The sequence below is a fragment of the Dermochelys coriacea genome, chromosome 1 (genome assembly GCF_009764565.3).
Source record: "Dermochelys coriacea isolate rDerCor1 chromosome 1, rDerCor1.pri.v4, whole genome shotgun sequence".
Classification (NCBI taxonomy): Eukaryota; Metazoa; Chordata; order Testudines; family Dermochelyidae; genus Dermochelys; species Dermochelys coriacea.
Genome location: NC_050068.2, coordinates 306,796,681 through 306,817,120, shown reverse-complemented (window position 1 = coordinate 306,817,120; position 20,440 = coordinate 306,796,681). Strand labels below are relative to the sequence as shown.

Sequence of the window (20,440 nt, the reverse complement as noted above, 5' to 3'; positions counted from 1 at the left end):
CAGGGATCGGCAACCTTTGGCATGCGTCCCATCAGGGAAATCCGCTGGCGGGCCAGCACGGTTTGCTTACCAGCAGTGTTCACAGATTCATCCGATCGCAGCTCCCACTGGCCGCGGTTTGCCATTCCAGACCAATGAGGGCTCTGGGAGGCAGCACGGGCCGACGGATGTGCTGGCCGCCGCTTCCAACAGCCCCCATTGGCCTGGAATGGCGAACCGCAGCCAGTGGGAGCTGCGATCGGCCGAACCTGTGGACGCGGCAGGTAAACAAACCGGCCCAGCCCGCCAGCGGATTTCCCTGACAGGCCGAGTGCCAAAGGTTGCCAATCTCTGCTCTAGAACAAATGCTAAATTAAAATAGCCAGTGGTGTAACTTAAGTCATATGTATTCTCTCCTGTTGAAGGTAGAGGTCCTAATACTTGAGCGAAGCATATAGTTGTGTACATAAATTTGAGTGTGTACCTATATACACCCACAAATTGAGTTTGACATCAAACTAGCCAGTATGCAGGCACAATTATTGTGCACATTTAGAAACAATTTTGAGGATGGCTAAAAATGTTTTCCATAATATTCTGGTTTGAAAGTTTGTTCTTAAATGTGATGTTTCTTGGGAGTGCAATGGTGGGGTGGTGGTAGGGAGAAGCTTTCATTTAAAAGTTGCTCAATTCACAAGGTGTTTTTTCAGGTTGCTTGGTTAATGTGCAAGTTTTGGAAGAGATTGCATAATCTCTAATTTTAGCAGGAAATATTTATTGCTACTGATAAGATAGAAGCAAGTTTGCACTACCATATAATAATTTCAGAGGCCTTGACATTATCATTGTGTGATCGTTAACTTAGTCAAGTGGCAAACAGCACACAGTTCAGTAGAGGTAAATAGCCTGGGAAAAGTGTTACATTTTTGAATCAGATCATAAATGTAATCATAAATAGCACTGTAGCAGAGAGGTAGGGCAATTAACATTTAATATTGTATTGCAGTAAAGATCTTTGAACTACTCAAGTCAGCTGATTTTTACATATTTAATTAATGACCCTTTTAGGATTCCTTATTCTAGAAGTATGAACCTAGGACCAAGTGACAAACATTTTATTAGATCATTTCAGCAACACCTATTATGGGGTGTATCAGTGCAATACAATAAAGATTAAATGATAAAAATCTGATGTAAAATACATCCATTCAAATACCATACACAAGTTGTGCCCCCAAGTCCAAAATAATTTTGAACTAGAAAAAAAAACCCAGAAGCAGTGTGGAAAAACATAAACAAAAAGAGGGAGCCCAAGAATATCGGTCAGGCAAATGAGATGTGGAGAAGGTCTAAATGTAGCTACTGAGACTAGCTTTGCCGGCTTTCTCTGGGAAACAGTTTTACTCTTTGAGAAAGAATATTCAAGGGACCTGTCTCATACTGACTGCACAATGGGATCACCAGACCCACTCCCATTGATCATAATTTCTGGGCAGTGTGCTAAGGGTGAATGGCCTAATTTTTTACAGGCGGTAGTCACCTGCAGCTCCCATTGAAGTCAAGGAATGGAAATGATGGATAGTGGTGATATTAGAGGGAAAATAGATAAATCTAATTTTAAATAAAATTAATTAAAATAACTTAAAACTGCACCTTATAGTGAACAACAAACAATAGAAAGCATAAACCTGGTCTCTTCCCATTTTTGCCGAAAAGGCCAAGATTATTGTTGTTTAACATATGTGCTGGATGCCTTGGGGTAGAATCCAGTTAGCTGGGTTCAGGGCAGTATGCAAAAATAAAATAATAGTTGTACCAAAACCTATTCAGACACATGATTTAAACAGCATTCTGACACTTACAAAAAAAATTGCTTGTTCCACTAGGCCAACAGTTCATGTGTGACTGAAAGTACCCCTGTATTCACACTGTATGTACTACTGTAGTAATATTTGAAAACTAATAACTTGCTAGTCAATAATATGGTGAAATGTATATGGCAACATTATATGTAAATTTATGAATTCCTCCTTTATGATAGCACAGGTTCAAACCCACACAGCCCTGACGAGGCAAAAATTGTTAAACAGTTCTAAACAAAAAATATGTTTTCCTCAATTTACATATAGTAGAAATAGTCCTTGAGACAGCAAGAGGGGAAAATGGCAGGAGACAAGGCAAATCTGCATTTCAGTATACGCAGGGGAGAAGAAAGAGCCGCCTTCACCACCAGTTTTTACTGTTTTGAATAAACTTTGCTTTGAGGGATAATCCTCAGGAGAATCCACTTCAAAGGGTGACTGGACTATAAAAGTGAGGGTACAAAAACATCCCAAGGTGTATTTCCCTATCTCTTTCACTAAGAAGACAAAAGAACCAGCCCTTTGACTTTAGGGGTGATCCTGACCTGATAATTTGGTCATCAATGTTGTAAGAATTTTACCTTGAACCAAGTCTAGCTTGTTAAGTATTTGCTACTAGAAAGCATTTTATCTTTTTCTTTTGTAACCATTTTTGCCTTTAATACCTTATTTTTGTGCTCACTCAATCTATCTCTTTGTATTTAAATAAGCTTCTTATTTTTAATCAAAACTAATCCGGTATTGTGTTTAAACTGAACAGTTTGGGTAATTCCAGTTAAAGTAGCAAACTGTTGAATATTGACTCCTTACAAGAGAGAGCTGGACAGTGCAGCACACAAGTTTTGGGGAAAATTCAGGACTTGAAGTTTGTTGGGGGCCACCCTGCAAGTCGTAACCATGGCTGGTGGAAGCCAGAGTATGACTGGTCTGTTGCTGACAGGCTGTTAGGGTCAGAGCTGCTGAGCCAGGGCTGTAGGTATAACAGATACTCAGGGTATGACCTGTATACTCTGAGGCTGTTTGTGAGTGGACCAGGTTGGGTGCTACAACAGCAAAGAGTTATGAGGCACTCGGGTTACGGGCCAGGCAGTGACACAACCTCTCACTGTTTTGGATTGTACCCCAGAATTTGACATCATGCTAATGTCAGGATTTCTGGGCCTTGTCTTATATAGTGCCTTAATGACATTGTACGGGATCACTGCTTACTCAGCTACAGTCTGTCCAACAATACCAGCTGTTTCAAAGGGAATGAACAGAATAGGGCAATCATCAAGTGATCCCTGTCGTTCTGTCCCAGCATCTGTCAATCAGAGGCCTTGGGACATCTAGAGCATGGGGTTGCATGACTAATAGCCATTGATGGACCTATCCTCCATGACCTTATCTAATCTTTTTTGAATCCATTTGTAGTTTTTGCCTTTATAGCATCCTCTGGCAATGCATTGCACAGGTTGATTGTGTCAGAATGCGGGTGTGAAGAATTTATGTTAAAAACACAAAATGTGAGGGGCCTGTAACCTGAGCCCCACCGCCCAGGACTGAAGCTAAAGCCTGAGCCCTGAAGCCCTTGGGCTTTGGCTTCAACCCCAGGCAGTGGGGCTTGTGCTTTGGTCGCGGGTGGTGGGGCTCAGACTTTGGTTTCTGCCCCAAGCCCCAGCAAGTCTAATGCCAGCCCTGGTGATCCCATTAAAATGAGGTCGTGGCCCACTTTGGGGTCCCTATCCACAGTTTGAGAACCGCTGCTCCAGACTATAGGACATAGCAATGTGGTACTTCCTATCAACAAGACTGTACTGGTACCAGCCAAGATGGTTTGGCACACTCCAGCCACCTGCATCCTGACTCCAAAAGGGATGGAGAAAAGGTACTTTGTTCCATCTAAAGAAGTAGAATATTTGTTTTCCCACCCTGCTCTGAATTTTTTAATGATCCATGAAGCCCTGAACACAACAGATCGCATCAGCTTAGGTCCAGTCCTTCCTACAAGGATGCCAAAAAATTGGATCTTCTCTGAAGACTGTCTCTTCTACCAGCATACAGTTTGTATAGTGAATTATTAGGCACTGATATGTAAATATGACTTTGTTAGTGAACTCAGACAATTTATTATAGTTAATCAACTTCCAGAGGAGCTCAGGTCTTAATTTCAGGCTATCCTTGATGAAGGAAAGCTGATAACCCGGTCATTCCTCTAGGCATTGTTTGATGCAGCAGTTACTGCATTGTGTTCTATGGGGACTTCAGTTGTCTTGAGGTGGGCTTCATTGCTTCACTCCTCTGGGTTTCCCATGCTACTGTGGAGGACCTCCCTTCAAGAGCAACAGTATTCAGTAAGAAAATGGATGAGGGGTTGCACACCCCCTGAGGTTATGAGAAAATCCTCCACTGCTTGGGTATATACACCTCAGAGAAAGGTTTCAGAGTAGCAGCCGTGTTAGTCTGTATTCGCAAAAAGAAAAGGAGTACTTGTGGCACCTTAGAGACTAACAAATTTATTAGAGCATAAGCTTTCGTGAGCTACAGCTCACTTCATCGGATGCACCTCAGAGAAAGTACTTCAAACCACCTTCAGATAAACAAGGTCCTTCTCTTCAGCCTTTTTACCATCAAAGAGTCTATGAACCTCCCAGGAAACACAGAGGGTTCACTGTAGCAGGCAGAATCCCTGCCATCATTTCCCCCTCATCCTCCTGCCAAAAAATTAATTTGACAGAACTTTTGAGAGCCACCAACCAGTCTCTATGGTGCCAGACACCATCATTCCCTTCGGTGGCCTCCAGGCCCATTTCTTCCTGTTGTTGTGGAGATCATCTCCACCAGCGACACTTATTGAATTCCTTTCCATCCCTACATCAACCTCTCCTCCCCTTCCCCATCATTCTTCAGGGACCCTTCTCATGAGAAGACTCATGGGAGGTAGACTTCCTTCTCCAGCTAGGAGCTATAGAGCCCATGCCACCTCAGCACAAAGGGAAGGATTCTATTCAAGATGCTTCCTTGTTCCCATAAAGAAGGGAAGGCATAAGACCCATTTTGAATCACAGACAACTGAATGTCTTCATATGCCATTCAAAATTCAGGATGACCATCCTGGTCTCTCTAACCCCTTACCTAAACAAAGGCGATTGATTTGCAGCTGTCTTGAAGGATGCCTAATTTTATATAGACATTCACTCCACAGGAGGGTTCTGTGGTTTACAGCGGGCCTGGAACATCCAGTCTTTATTTAAAAAATCTCCATTGCTGGAAGTTTTAATATCAAGATTGGGTGTTTTTCTAAAAGATCTAAGATTTTTTTTTTGCAGGGGAGGTTTATTATATGTGTTATACATGAGATCAGACTTGATGATCAGAATGGTCCCTCTGGCCTTGGAAACTATGAATCTATGAATGAAAATAATAGAAAGGTTTCTACAAGAAAATGTCGTGCTGCCAAGTGGAAGCATTTCTCCATCTGGTGAAGCATCGTCATGTATCTACAAAGGACTCTGAGATCCCTACATCTTGGAGTATCTCCTGTTCGTGAAGATATTGGGTTTATCCATTAGCTCACTGCAGGTACATCTAGCAGCAGTTAATGCTTTCCATCCTCCAGTAGAAAACTGCTTGGTCATCACTCACCCTACGACCGTGAGATTTTTGAAGGATCTCATTGGAACCTTTACTTCAGTATTGACAGCAACTCCTAATCAGGACCTTAATCTGGTACTATCAGCACTTCAGAATCCACTGTGATAATCAGGGTCCAAACAGCCGCAGCGTGCTTGAACCCCAAGAATGAGTAGTTGAATCAGCTATATACAATGTTGTTGTGCTATAAAAATATGTTAATGTCTTTTATGAAAGCTTATAATGTTCTAAGCTTAATGATCATTGATATGTGGCTGGTAATCTTCTAAATTTAATAGTCACTGATATGTATACAGACTGGTTATGAGTTTATGTATTTGTTTATATAGAAAGCTGTGCTCCTAATTTGTGGTGTAAGCAGGCAAGGAGGGGCTGCTTCCCCAGCCAGATGAGACTAAACTACAAGCACCTAGTGATGTACAGCCTAGGAAGAGAAGTTCATCCCAAAGGTTCTCTCCGATTTCCATCTGAATCAAACCACCACATCGACCTGTTTTCTATCCAAACCCTCACATCACCAGAGAGGGCAAGAAGCCCCATTTTCATAGACCACTGGCTTTCTATCAGCAAAGGACAAAGTCTTTTAGGAAATCTCTGAGATTCTTTCTACCAGTGAGTGGCAGAAAGGGGAAGCATTCTTATCTCACAGACTATTGAGCTGTATTTTGGGTTGCGTTCTGCTTTGTTATGAACAAGTGGAAACTCCTCTCCCTCAAGGTGTGAAGGTCCATTCGACCAAAGCACAAGCTATCTCTCTGGCTTCTCTACAGGATGTACCACTCATAGAAATCTGTAGAGCAGCTACAACGAGCTCAGTATGCATGTTTGCTGGATATTACCCCCTTGTGTAAGCTGCTTCTGCAGATGCATCCTTTGGTGAAGCAGTCTTATGGGCTGTGATACAGCATATCTTCTTAAACACCCTCCTCCTCTATGAATACTACATGTGAGTCACCCAAAGTGAATACTCATAAGGACCACCGCTCGAAGAAGGAAAAAAGGAGTACCTACAGTATGGTAACTGGAGTTCTTTGAATCAATTGATTCCCTATGAGTATTCCATTATCCATTCTCCTTCTTGTCTGCTTCAGATGCTTCCTAGATGAATTGTGGTAGAGTAGGAACAAGAGAAGATTTGTCCCTGTGCTGTCCCGTAGGCTGTCAGTTCAGAGCATGAGGAGGCGCAGGCATGGACTAACAGACATTGCTAGTCTCTGGCGCATGGAGCACATGCTCACCCTACAGTGAATATCCATTGGAACTCCACATCTCAAAGAACTCGTTACTGTAGGGTAAGTAACCTTTCTTTTCCTTTCTCTGTTTTCTGCAGACCTTTTTTCTTGAACTAAAAGGATGGATAAAAATTTCATTCTAGCTGAACATACGAAGCAGAACATACAAAGACAGGAATGTCCATTTGCCAAGAATGGCAGATCTCCCTGTCTGAAAATATCCCTCTTAGTTGTGTTAACAGTTTTAAATATTTAGATGGTTACTGCTAGTGTATCCTGATTAAACTGGATGATATAGAGGTAGTTAAATATGTTAAAGAAAATTTTTTATTTCAAAAGACAAAACTCCTAAGTTTAGTATAAACTTAAGTATAAGTTTCTTCTTCTTTTTGTCAAACACAGAGATATAGACATTAAAAGTGGAAGAAGTTTTTGGTAATTCTAGCTTTCAAAGCAAACAAAAGAATTTGTTTCTTCCAGTTCGGACATTGCGTAGTAGTTCTAACATCGGAGCTCTGAAGCTGACTGTTCTGAAATTAGGATTTTGCAGGCAGTTGTATCATCTATGTGGTAAAAGTTTATTATTTTTATACAAGTTCCAATGTTTTAAATATTTGCAGAAGTTGCATTGTGCCCAATCTAGCTTCAGTTAATAATTAAAATTGTTTATATGGCAGAGCAGACCATGCTTGTACCACACAGAGCAGGTTTTCTTTTTAAATGTATTTGGGACACAGAGACACCTTTGAATCAGAGTCGGTTATGCCAAATAATTAAAACCATAGAGCAGTTACGGGATTCTTCAGAGTAAATCCTAATTGTATAAATAATCTGAATAACTGTCACTGTGCATCTTATATCAATTCTAAAAATATAAAATTAAGACTTTTAAAACTATTACTAGATCATAGGTTTCAGAGTAGCAGCCATGTTAGTCTGTGTTCGCAAAAAGAAAAGTAGTACTTGTGGCACCTTAGAGACTAACAAATTTATTTGAGCATAAGCTTTCCGATGAAGTGAGATGTAGCTCACGAAAGCTTATGCTCAAATAAATTTGTTAGTCTCTAAGGTGCCACGAGTACTCCTTTCTTTTTACTAGATCATAGTTCAGCCTGAAAGCGAAACTATAAGTGTCTTGGTTTTGGAATCATATAAATACAGGCTTTTATTTTCACTTTGCTTGATTGAGTCTTCTGCATGATCTCTTGATAATAGATCTGTGTTTCTGTAAAAAGATGCTTTGGTCACCCTCTAGTGGATGCAGATATGAACTGAGCAGACTGCTTTTTAAAAGTTACTTATTATTAGGGCTCCGTGTCTGTCACAGAGGTTGCGGAAATCAAGGATTCCGTGAGTTTCCATGACTTCCATGACTTTTGCAGTGGCCAGTGTGGCTGACCCGAGGTCTGTCCAAGCAGCTGGCTCCAGGGCCAGCTGCTCAGGCTGCCCTGGAGACAGCCACATCAGCTCCTGCTGGAGCTGCTCTACAGCCAGCTGATTGGGCAGCCCTGCAGCCAGCCACAGTGGTCGCTGCTGGAACTGCCCCGTGGCCAGCCGCACAAGCTGCTTCTCCGGCAGCTGGCCCTGGGGGCTGCCCAAGCAGCAGTCTTTGGGACGGCTGGAACCACCGCAGCTCAGCAGCTCCCAGCAGCAGTCCCAGGGGCGGCCGGAGCAGAGACGGGGTGGCCCCGGAGATGGCTGGAGCAGCCACAGCTCGCAGCCCCTAGCAGAGGCAAAAGACAGGCAAAAAAAGCTTTGGGTACTTTAGCTTTTTCCACATCCTCTGTCACTGGGTTGCCTCCCTCACTTAGTAAGGGGCCCACGCTTCCTTGACTTTTTTCTTGTTGCTCACATACCTGAAGAAACCCTTCTTGTTACATCTCTTGCTAGCTGCAATTCCAGGTGTGATTTTGGCCTCCTGATTTCACACCTGCATGCCTGAGCAATATTTTTATACTCCTCCCTGGTCATTTGTACAATTTTCCACTTCTTGTAAGATTCTTTTTTTGTGGTTAAGATCAGCAAGATTTCACTGTGAAGACAAGCTGGGTCGCCTGCCATATTTACTACTCTTTCTACACATCGGGATGGTTTGTCCCTGTAACCTCAATAAGGATTCTTTTAAAATACAGCCATCTCTTCTGGACTCCTTCCCCCTCATGTTATTCTCCCAGGGGATCTTGCCCATCAGTTCCCTGAGGAGTCAAAGTCTGCTTTTCTGAAGTCCAGGGGTCCGTATTCTGCTGCTTTCCTTTCTTCCATATGTCAGGATCCTGAAACTCGACCATCTCATGGTCACTGCCTCCCAGGTTCCCATCCACTTTTGCTTCCCCACTAATTCTTCCCAGTTTGTGAGCAGCAGGTCAAGAAGAGCTCTTGCCCCCTAGTTGTTTCCTCCAGCACTTGCACCCGGAAATTGTCCCCTTACACTTTCCAAAAACTTCTTGGATTGTCTGTGCACCATTGTATTGCTCTCCCAGCAGATATCAGGGTGTTTGAAGTCTCCAGGAGAATCAGGGCCTGTGACCTAGTAACTTCCATTAGTTGCCAGAAGAAAGCCTCGTCCACCTCATCCCCCTGGTCCGGTGGTCTCTAGTAGACTCCCACCACAACATCACCCTTGTTGCTCACACTTTTAAACTTAATCCAGAGACACACTCAGGTTTTTCTGCAGTTTCATACCGGAGTTCTGATCAGTCATGTGCTCTCTTACATACAGTGCAACTCCCCCACCTTTTCTGCCTTGCCTGTCCTTCCTGAACAGTTTATATCCATCCATGACAGTACTCCAGTCATGTGAGTTATCCCACCAAGTCTCTGTTGTTCCAATCACATCATAATTCCTTGACTGTGCCAGGACTTCCAGTTCTCCCTGCTTGTTTCTTGCATTTGTGTATAGGCACTTGAGATAACTTGCTGTTTGTTCTGCTTTCTTAGTATGAGGCAGGAGCCCCTCCCCTCTCGTGCTCTCCTGCTCGTACTTCCTCCCAGTATCTCACTTCCCCATTTACCTCAGGCTTTGGTCTCCTTCCCCTGGTGAAGCTAGTTTAAAGCCCTCCTCACTAGGTTAGCCAGCCTGCTTGTGAAGATGCTCTTCCCTCTCATAGTATCCTGTGATCAACCAGTACACCAGGTCTCTCTCCTCCTCTGTTGCTTTCAACTGATAAGTTCCCAGTTACAGCAAAAATTCTTGTTGTTAGTCCCTAATTGCTTGACTTTGCACTATTAAATTTTATCCCATTCTGTAACTCCAGTTACAAGGTCATCCAGATTTTCTTGTATGATATTCCTCCATCCTCCTCCATATTGGCAATACCTCCCACTTTGTGTCATTCACAAATTTTATTGGCCACTCTCAGTTTTTGTGCCAAGGTCAGTAATAAAAATGTTAAATAAGGTTGGTCCCAAGACCAATTCCTGAGGAACTCCACTAGTAACCTCCCTTCAGCCTGACTGACCCTTTCAGTATGACTTCTTGTAATCTCCCCTTTAACCAGTTCTTAATCCACCTTTCCTCCTCCCCCCCTTCCTTTTTCCCCAATTCACAGAGATACCCTTGAAGGGACAAATCTTTGTATGTGTCCTAGTTCGCACCCACCAGCTGGAAAGACTGATTGCTCTTCCATAGAGGCTGAGTGACCGTCCCTTTTAGATGTGGCCCCAGCAAGCCCATGTCTCTCCGAAGTCAGATTCCATCATGGATAGAATTATTTGTAAATGTTCCTCTTGCCCACAGACAAAATACACAGTAAAAGAGCTGATGGATCCCCCTTAGTCAAGGCAGATGTCCATTTTGGCTCCCCCTCCCACTTGAATTCCCCAAGGCCCTTCAGTAATCTTCCTTCACATTTCCTCTTCCATGGCTGTCCTGAGCTACAAGCAGGGTGATTTCTCCAACAGTTCAACCTCCATTAAATCCTCTTTATTCCTCCTCCTGATAGCAGAAAGCTGGATCCATTGTACCAAGTTTGCACCTTCTTGGGAATACTGTCTAAAAGGTCTATTTATGTCTGTCAGTTCCACGGTCCATGACTCAGTCACGCACTCAGTAGATTGCTGGGTAAAGACGTGTGGCCGCCACTAGAGGAAAAGGGCTCACCCTTAAGTTGCTGGTGGTACTGTTGCTGTAATGTGCTCGGGGAATCCAGCTTGGCAGCTTTGATGACATTGAAGTTGGTGGCCATATCCTCCTACAGGGCTTAATACATGGCCTGTGCTGCTTTTATTAAAAATGGAACTAAGCTGGCAACCCAAAACATATTTGAAGGTGATCAGATAGGCCTTAGGAGTCACCTAGTCCCATCTTAGGCAGGAATGACATGGCAACTTGTGCAGTGTCTCTGCAACAGCTGCTCATGGAACTTTCAGTTGTTCCCTGTGGCTTTTTCAGAAACTGATGCAAATAAACTTGAGTGATTACTCATTTCATATACTGCACTTTGCTGGAGAAAAGCACACCTACTGGTTTTTGGGATTGTCTGAGTTAATGGATTCACACAAGTTCCCAGGCAAGAATATTGTGAAAGAAGGAAGGGCAGAAACAGAAATAAGTGTAATTAATGCATGCCAAGATTTGGTCATGGTGTAAACATCCGAAGATTTTAAAAATCAGTGCTCAGTCTAACCTCTTTTAAAGTATTATTAGAGGAAAGAGGTTTACATCCTTCCACCAGAAAGATTAATCAGATAAATTCTCACTGATATGAGAAGGAAGGTATTGGGGGATTGAAGCTCTGTATCGCTGGAAAAGTGACATCCATTTTTACTTTCTAACATCTCCAGATGTTACTAGAGCTTTTTGGAAGTTTATTCATAATCTGATTGTGGAATTAGTGTTTTGTTTTAAAACATTTCTTCTGTTTTTGTGAGATTCTTCTGGTTTGAAAGAGATTAGCAAAGTAGGACCCCAATCCTGATTGGGTCCTTGGGTGCTATTCCAATACACACAATACATAAAACTTAAAGAGAAATACTAGAATGTGATATCTCTTAACATGCGATAACTTTAAAGTGCAACCACTGTAAATATTCCCCCTCTAACTCCAGGGGAAGGTTAGATTCTGATAAATCACACATCTGCATGAGTCAGAGCCCTAGGCCATGATCCTATAGTGCCTGTGCATTAAATAAGCTATTTTCTTCCTGCTGCTAAGTCCTCCACCTTTCAAGGGAAAGCATTAGAGACCCTTTTCTAGCTATCTTCCTCTTTTTACAAGACTTTCATGCCTTTCTCCCTTTCCTAGTCTATACTTCAGTATGCCATAATTTTCTTACCAGTTTTTGTCTATCTGTCTATTTTTCAGTTCCCAGCTCATCTCTGATCTCTGGATGCTCTTTAGCCTCAGATTATGCAGTCTTCTCCTTATGTGAATGTTCTGGAGAGCAGATTTCTCTCTGCCGTGTATTTTGCTTATGAAAAATAGCAGGGAAAGATGAACAATGCCATACTTTGCTGTAACTAGCATATGGTAAAAGAGAGACCAAAGCTCAGTCTCTCACAATCCATTCAAACAGAATTATACAGCCTCTCTGCTATATACTGCTTTTCGGGTCCCTCTAGTGTTCAGTATTGTAGTTAATACCTGTAGGTACTATAGGAAAAGCTCCCTCCCAAGTTTTTCATTTCTTCCTAAGAAAGAGTTGAAAGGTCTGTTGCCACCAGACAGAAGAGTGCCTTGTCACAGAACAATGTAATGCAAACAATGGTTAATTCTTGTGAAGACAAAATGTTGAATGTTAATACATTTTAAATATTACTTACTATCCCTAGTAGGAGTGGTGGCTCCTCACTCAAAACTACTTTTATTTACTGCAATCAGAACTTGAAAGCTTCTCCTCAAAGATATTTCTCATTATATAATTGTATGATCCCTTATTGTTCATCTCAGTGTTGGTTGGTTGTTTTATTTATTTCTGTAGTGCTCAAAAGAATACTAGGCACTCTAGACATGTGGTAAGAAATCCCTGTCCTGAAGAGCTTATTGTCAATAGACACACAGACAAAGGAGGTGGGAGGGATATAACATGAGACTTTTGCAATGTTTTCTTTTGTTTTGTATTTTAATCCTACCTATTTTCATCCCCATCTTCCGCACTTTCCATTCCTTTCCTGTTTTGAAACACTGTTTTTCTCCAGCCCAGTCCCCAAGCCAATTCAAGAGTGATATTGACATGCTTGCGAGATACTTGAATCTATCCAGGTCAGCAGGTCCTCCTATCACCGGTCTTCTGGGTGTCGAAATAAAGGGTAGATTTGGGAGAGAGAATGGTCTCAGGGGACTTTCCCTGCGCATTGCCTAGAGGTAAAAGTGTGTAGAAGAATAGCATCAAAACACAGTTTTGGAATAACGAATAGAATAAAGGTAAAGACTAAAGATATTCAAATATTTTTTTACCATTGTTCAACTTGTTGGATGTTCAAATATATTTGTGCACTACTGTTCTTAGAGAACCACTTGGTAAGAGTGGGTATTCCTGGATTTTTTGAATTACATATAACTTTCGCAAAAAGAAAAGGAGTACTTGTGGCACTTAGAGACTAAGGTTAGTCTCTAAGGTGCCACAAGTACTCCTTTCTTTTTGCGAATACAGACTAAACGGCAGCTACTCTGAAAACATATACTTTCGTTTTAGAGGATGCTATTCCGACATTTGTTGTATTAATATGCATATTCTCCCAGCCCACCATCTCCCCAGTGCTCATACATCTGGCCTGTTACTCTCACAGGGCCACTCAAGAATGCGTGTCAGCGTTTCAGTTACTGCTTGTGCTAGCCATGCTTCCTGCATCTGCTTGGTGTCTCTCTGCCTCTGTGTCAAGGGACAGTGGCAGATTTAGCTGCTCCTGCTTCGTTTGCTCCCCTGTTTGTTTTTTCTCTCCTGTTTTTAGGCAGTGGTGAGCAGATGAGCTGGATCTTTTTACTCCCTTTCTACTCCTCCCTTGGGTAGTAATCAACCGTTGGGTGGTTAAAAGTGCCTCTATAGAGTCTCTCTGCCAGCTTCTCTGCTCCCCCCCCAGGCAGATAGAACAGCCAAGGAAGCATCAGACCAGGTCCAAAAAAGTGCTCTGTTTGCAAAGCAGCCTTCCAGGCTCAGCAGGTGGTGATTGTGCCCTGCCTCCGCCCAACCAGCTGACCCTAACTCCATTAGGAAATGGGTCTCCAAGTTGGACAGGCATGTGGAGTCCGTCTGCTGAGTTGCCATGTCTCCAACACAGGACAATCAGAGCTGGAGCCACAGAACAGAGCAGGGAGAGGATCAAAGGACAAGGAGGATCTCATTCAGCTGGCGAGGGCTAAGTCCCACGGTCCAGGGCTCTAAAGAGAACAGGGCTGCAGGGCTACAGGTCCGTCTTCCTCTCCCCCCCCCATCTTAAATGGCTTCCTAAATGCCATGGGGAAAGAATGGGGGTTCATAAGCAGACCCTCTCCCTCCCAGTTTGAGCTGGAGGAGTTGGCAATGAACCCCTCTCCCGCTCTAGGGGACTGGGACCCTGGAGGGGAGGAATCAGACAGAGAGCTCTCTGGAGATCTTCAAGCACTTTGAAGGCAAGCTATAAAAACCTCATCAGAGCCCAGCAGGGTTCCTGGGACGTGAAATGGATTACAAGAACAAAGACCAAAAAGGGGAAGAATACAGGAAAAAACTCAAAACTCGAAGGCACATGCCCTCTGACGCTTCCTCTTCTCTCCCCTCCACCCCGAAAAGTTTGAGATCGTGTACAGAAAGGTTGTACAGATCCAGATCCAGCCTGAACAGGCTTGTGAGAGCAAGTCTCAAAGCAATTCCTGGCCTTAAATCCTCCCCTGAAGCTGCTGTTCCTCTGTGCTCCTCTTCTGAGGGATGTGATCACAGAGGAATGGGACCAGCCTGACAAAGGTAAACATCAGTAAAATTTACCTCAGGTGCTACCGGAGCCAAAGAACTTTATTGCTCAGTGTGACACAGAGCCCTTGGCAAAATGGTACCTGGTTCTTTGCAAACCAACTCTCCTCTCAGACTTGAGAAACTCGCTTACACAAAACACGTCATCTTCTTCAAGTGCTGTCCCTCTGGGTGCTCCACTTCAGGTGATGGTGAGTCCTGATGCCATTAATTGGAGATTTTCGGTAGCCTGCTCAGTCGGGCTGCGTGTGTTGCTTAGTAGCTGTGTTGTGGCACCATTGGAGTCTCATTTAGTGCGTGCAAGGCCCAAGCCCCTCAGTTCCTTCTCAACCATCCTCCTCTGAAGATGGCACTCAGGGCAGTGTAACAGCTTTTTACCCTATAGAGTTGACAAAATAGAATTAGTTGTTAGATAGTTTAGTGTAGGTCTTAGTTAGTACTAGTTAAAAATATATAGTTTTTCTTTCTCTGGTTCCCTGCTCCCTTGGGAGCACATTCCGCAAAAGTTTTTCCTCCGTTTCCCCCCTCCTTGGGGCACTACCCTGAACATGCCAGGTTCCCCGGCTGTAAGAGTTGCAGCTCCTGCAAAGAAGCGATTCTGCAGTCCAACAGGCACTCTCTCTGTGTGAGGGGCCTGGGAGAAACACACATACACAGAAGAACTACTGGACTTGAAGGCATCTAACTTCTTGTAGTAATTCTTAACTTGTTCTTTTCCTATTTAGCCTCTGATCCTACCCCATTACATTGATGGTTCACTGTGAGTTGTCCAATCACTGTTAACTTTTTTGGTGAAAACTGAAACAAAAAAAAGCATTTAGCTCTTCGGCCCTTCCTGCATTTTCTGTTCTTGTTTCTTCCCTCTGTATTGAGTATTGTGCCTATCCTATCCTTTGTCTTCTTCATGCTTCTCGTGTATTTATAAAATGATTTCTTGTTACCCTTTATGTTGAATCTTGTTTATTACCTTAGCCTTTCTAATTTGGTCCTTATGTTGTTGTTTTTATATTCATCCTTCATCATTGACCTAGTTTTTACTTTTCTATAATTATGTTTTGAGTTTCAGGTAATTGAAGATCTCAGGTTAAGCCAAGCTAGTCCCTTATCATACTTCCTGTCTTTCCTACACATTGGTGTAGTTTGCTCTTAGGCCCTTAATCGTGTTCTTTAAAACCTGCCAACTCTCAGAAGCTCTTTTTTCCTTAGACTTGCTTCCCATGGGATCTTTCCTACAATCAGGTGCCTTCAGATCTCCTCCTGAGAGTGTGGAACCACTTTCCCGGAACATATGAAAGACCACGTCTGAATCCCAATCCAGGCACTCAGCTCCCTAGAGTGGTGGGGACTGTCCATTGGATTGTCCGCAAAGGCCTACCCATATGCCTTCCATATCCCCTTGTTCTTACTAACAATGCCAGCCTGGATGGCTGAGGTACTCGTGTGGGGTTTCAAACCACCCAGGGAACCTGGAGCCCAGAGGAAAAGACAAATGACATAAACCTTTTAGAACTCAGAGTAGTCAAGCTAGCTCTTTGAAAGTTTTAGATCTTCCTGGAGGGAAATCATATTCTGTTTCAGTCAGACAACACAACTACGGTCATGTACATAAACAACCATGGAAGGAGAAGTTGCCCAAGGCAACATGCAGAAACAATGGAAATAATGAAATGGACAGAGCAGTCTTTCTTGTCATTCAGAATGACCCATGTAAAGGAGAATTGAACCAGAAGGTAGACTGGCTCAACTGACACTAGCTCAACATACTAGAATCGTGCCTGAATCAGGAGGTCTTCAGTCTGATTTCAAAGGACAATCTGTCTTCCTTCAGCCAATTTGTTTGTGAGCTGTGAGAATGTGAAGAGGCCAAGATAATTCACCAGGGAGACAGATCCCAAATGCTTGGGGACAGATGCCCTTTCACACAGATGGCCACCTTTTTCCTTCCTGGGGAAAGTGATTCAGAAAAAAAAGGGAGCAGACAGAAGTCATATTGATAACTCCCTATTGGCCAAGGAGACCCTGGTTTTCTGACCTGATAGACCTGACTGTGGAACCTTTGCTACAGTGACCATGGAGACTGGAACATAATCTCCCAAGGTCTGTTTCTCCATCCAGGTCTCGGACTAGCTTCAGTTGATAGACCCAGTATTGCTAAGGCCTCCGTTTCAGTAACCAAACTATCTTCCAAAGTTATCAAGACTTTGCTAGCATTCAGAAGAGCCTTGACACTAAAGCCATACTCTTCTCTCTGGTCCAGGTTCAGTGTCTTGTGCCACGAGTACTGTGTGGACCCCAGCAATCCAACCATTTTGAACTTTCTGCAGGAAGTCGTAGACAAGGGCCTTCAGTGCAGCACCATAGCACCAAATTTCTAATTTCAGTAACATCCTTTTTATGGGGTCTGCAGAATCCTTGATCTTCAGATTCCTCAGCACGATCAGGCTGACCAAGCTGTTGATCAGGCTAGTCTTCACAAAATGGGATCTACCACTGGTTTTGAAATATCTAAGAGATCATTCCTTTGAGACCCTGACTTCAGTGATGGCCTTCTACTTGTCCATAAAAGCTTGTTTTCTGGTGTCTCTCACATCTGCTAGATGGGTATCAGAACTGGTGATATTATCTGTGCAAGAATCTTGTATATTCCATGACGGCAAGGTGGTGCTGAAAACTCCAGTTTTTTCTTCCTAAAGTAAATTTTCCCTTTCATACTTCCCAAAAAGTTGTCCGTCCTTCATTCTGTCCGAAGCTGCGATGTCTGACAGAATAGAAGTGGCACACCTTAATGCCAGGAGAGTGCTGAAAATCTACATCATGCACACACAATCCACAATGAGGTCAGGTGCCCTGTTTGTGTCCTTCCAGTGTAAATGTCAAGGTCTCAGAGTTTCTAAATCATCCATCGCTAGATGGATTAGGCTCTATATTGTTGAAGCCTACAAGGCATGAGAAATCCCTGCTCTGTAGTTTCTGTGGTCCCTCTATGCAATTTAAACTTCACTGTCACTTTGCAGATGTATTATTTATTCAAATTATGGAGGCATCAGTTGCATCTCCATAGTTAATGTTGAGTTTAGTTTTGCATTTAAGGCAGGGATTCATGTTCTTGATTATACATGAAAAATAGTGTGTTCTCCCCAAGATACAGCAGTTATTCTTTAAGTAGAGAACTAGTTTTCTGAGAATTTACAGTAAATCTATTAATTTAGTTTTAGTTAAAATTATTGTGACGGTTGGACCTCCCCATCCGTGACGCCACCTGATGTACTGGGGTTTAACTGAGCCTCTCCTGCTCCACCAGCCTGGATTCCCTCTCCCTGTTTTGCTGAATTAGGCTCTTCAGCCTCTTGGAACACACACATACCGGTAGGGCCACACCCAGCTACAGACACAGACTGAAATCAGCTCTGCGTGAAAAGGTTCACCCGGCACTCACATGCACACCCCTTTTCGGAGATAAACCGCAAAGTATATTGTTTTGCACTGTATAGAAAGATCTGCTCAGCTCAAACTCATAAAATTTCGCCCTCTTCCTCAGTGTGAAGAGAGAGATACACAACTTCTTGGTCCCCTCCCACCCCAGTTAGAAATTACATAAACTGGGTTTAATAATAAACAAAATAAATTGTATTAATTATAAAAGGCAGATTTTAAGTGGTTAAAGAGATAGCAAACCAAACAAAGCAGGTTACTGAGCAAATAAAACAAACCACACAAACTAAACTTGATTTACTAAAGAAAGAGGTTCCAAAATGTAATTTCTCACCCTAAATGTTGAATTTAGGCAGGATCCAGGGTTTCTGTAGTTCAGAGTTCCAGTTATTTTGTTACAGACTGGACCCCTGTCTCAGTCTGGACTCATCCCTGCATTTCCCTTCAGGTTGGTTTCTTTGTCGCTTCAGGTACTTTCAGCAATCTTTCCTCTTGGATAGGCAATGGAGGAGAAACCCATTTGCCCTCCTGCCCACCCTTAAATAAGATTTACATAAGGCAGGAATCTTTTGTTTCTCAAACTTGACCCCGCCTCTCCTTTTAGTGGAAAGTTACAAGAAGTCCAAGATGATGTTTAGTATCAGATGACAAGACCATCTGACCTAGTAATGTCACAGCTACATCCCAGGACTCCTCCCAGGAAGGAGAGAGATTAGTATCTTTACAGTCTTGTTGTTTCTTCCTAATGGCCCATCAAATCTGTTGGCCTGTTGTCTGGTGGTTGTCTTCCAAATACACACTCAGTTTTAATTGTTGTTACATAGTCCATATTCCTGACTTTAGATACAGAAATGATACATGCATACAAATTGGATAATCACATTCAGTAAATAATAACCTTTTCAATATCTCACATGAGCCATCTTGCATAAAACATATCTTAGTTATGTCATATCCATATCATAAGTATGTTTCCATAATAATATGGTGTGTAACATCACCATTATTTTTTTTTTGATCTTAATAAACATTTGTTTTTATTTATCTTAATAATTGGAATAATGCTAACTTTTCAAACTTCCCATATAGTTAAATCTCACTGAAATATTTTGCATTGGCTACTTTGAAGAATTACTTTGTGGATTAATTGTCGGGTTTTTGTAGTTTTTCTTCATAACTGAAAATTTCTCTTTCAGAGAATTTCTTGAAGACTTTTCTTTGCTTTTTTTTTCAAAATGGCTGCCATCTCCTATTGTTTTTAATGGAACTGAGGCCACAGGCTGCAACTGCACCTATTTACCTACTTCTCAGTGTTGCACTTTGACTCCAGACTACATCTGCCCTGTAGTGACAAAATAATTTTTTTTTTTTTTTTTGAACAACAGATTTTCTTCTAATCGGTCACAAACACTATAATGCTTTAATCACAGTGTTATTGCATGGTGTCACTAAAGGGAAGAGTTAAAGTTGTTTGGATGCTCTAACTGCATTCCATTATTTTGCATGTTCGTATTTCCTATAAATTTAGCCTTAATTCTGAATTTCCTTGGTTTATAATGGATGCTTTTGGGATAGTTACAATATCTCTATAATGTACAGTAACTCCTCACTTAGTCGTCCCGGTTAATGTTGTTACGTTGCTGATCAATTAGAGAACGTGCTCATTTAAAGTTGTGCAATGTTCCCTTATAACGTTGTTTGGCAGCCGCCTGCTTTGTCCACTGCTTGCAGAAAGAGCAGCCGATTGGAGCTAGCTGGTGGGGGCTTGGAACCAGGGTGGACTGGCAGCCCCCCTAAGTTCCCTGTGTGGCAGCCGCCCATCATGTTATCGATTGCCGGGCAGTTCAGCTGTCCCTCCCCCCACTGCCCTGTGCTGCTCCGGCCCTCTGCCTCTGAGCTGCTTCCGGGAGCCTCCTGGTTGCTGTGCAGGAGGGGGAAAAGAGGGAGGCGAATGTCAGGGTGTCCCCTTTCCCCGGTCCGGTACCTCATCTCCACAGAGCGGGGGGACACATGCCAGGGCTCAGAATGGAGGGAGCTTGCTGGCAGCAACTGCTGTCTCAGCTGGATGTACTTAAAAAGGCAGTGTACTTAGAGTGGGGTCAGCGTACTTAAAGGGGCAATGCGTGTCTCTCTCTCACACACACACACGGTGTGGGTCTCTGTCTCTCTCTGCCATGCTGTCTCCCCTCCCTTCATTCCTGCTGCCTTGTAGAGTGTGAGGCTGCATTAACAACGTGTTAACCCTTGAGGGCTCAGCCGAGTGCTAGTTCATCATTTAGCAGTAAGGCATTCCCTGGGAATTATCCAACCCTCCGACTTCACTACCTCAACCAAGCTTCACAGTCAACATTGCTGTCTACAGTATTAAATTGCTTGTTTAAAACATATTGTGTGCGTGCGTGCGTGCGCGCAGCGAAA

At 42.9% G+C, this 20,440-nt stretch overlaps 1 protein-coding gene across 1 annotated transcript in view; it reads left to right on the top strand.

Moving 5' to 3' along the window:
• The window catches only part of ASZ1 (ankyrin repeat, SAM and basic leucine zipper domain containing 1), a 95,905-nt gene that overhangs the window by 44,720 nt on the left and 30,745 nt on the right, over positions 1–20,440 (top strand). The window lies entirely within an intron of this gene.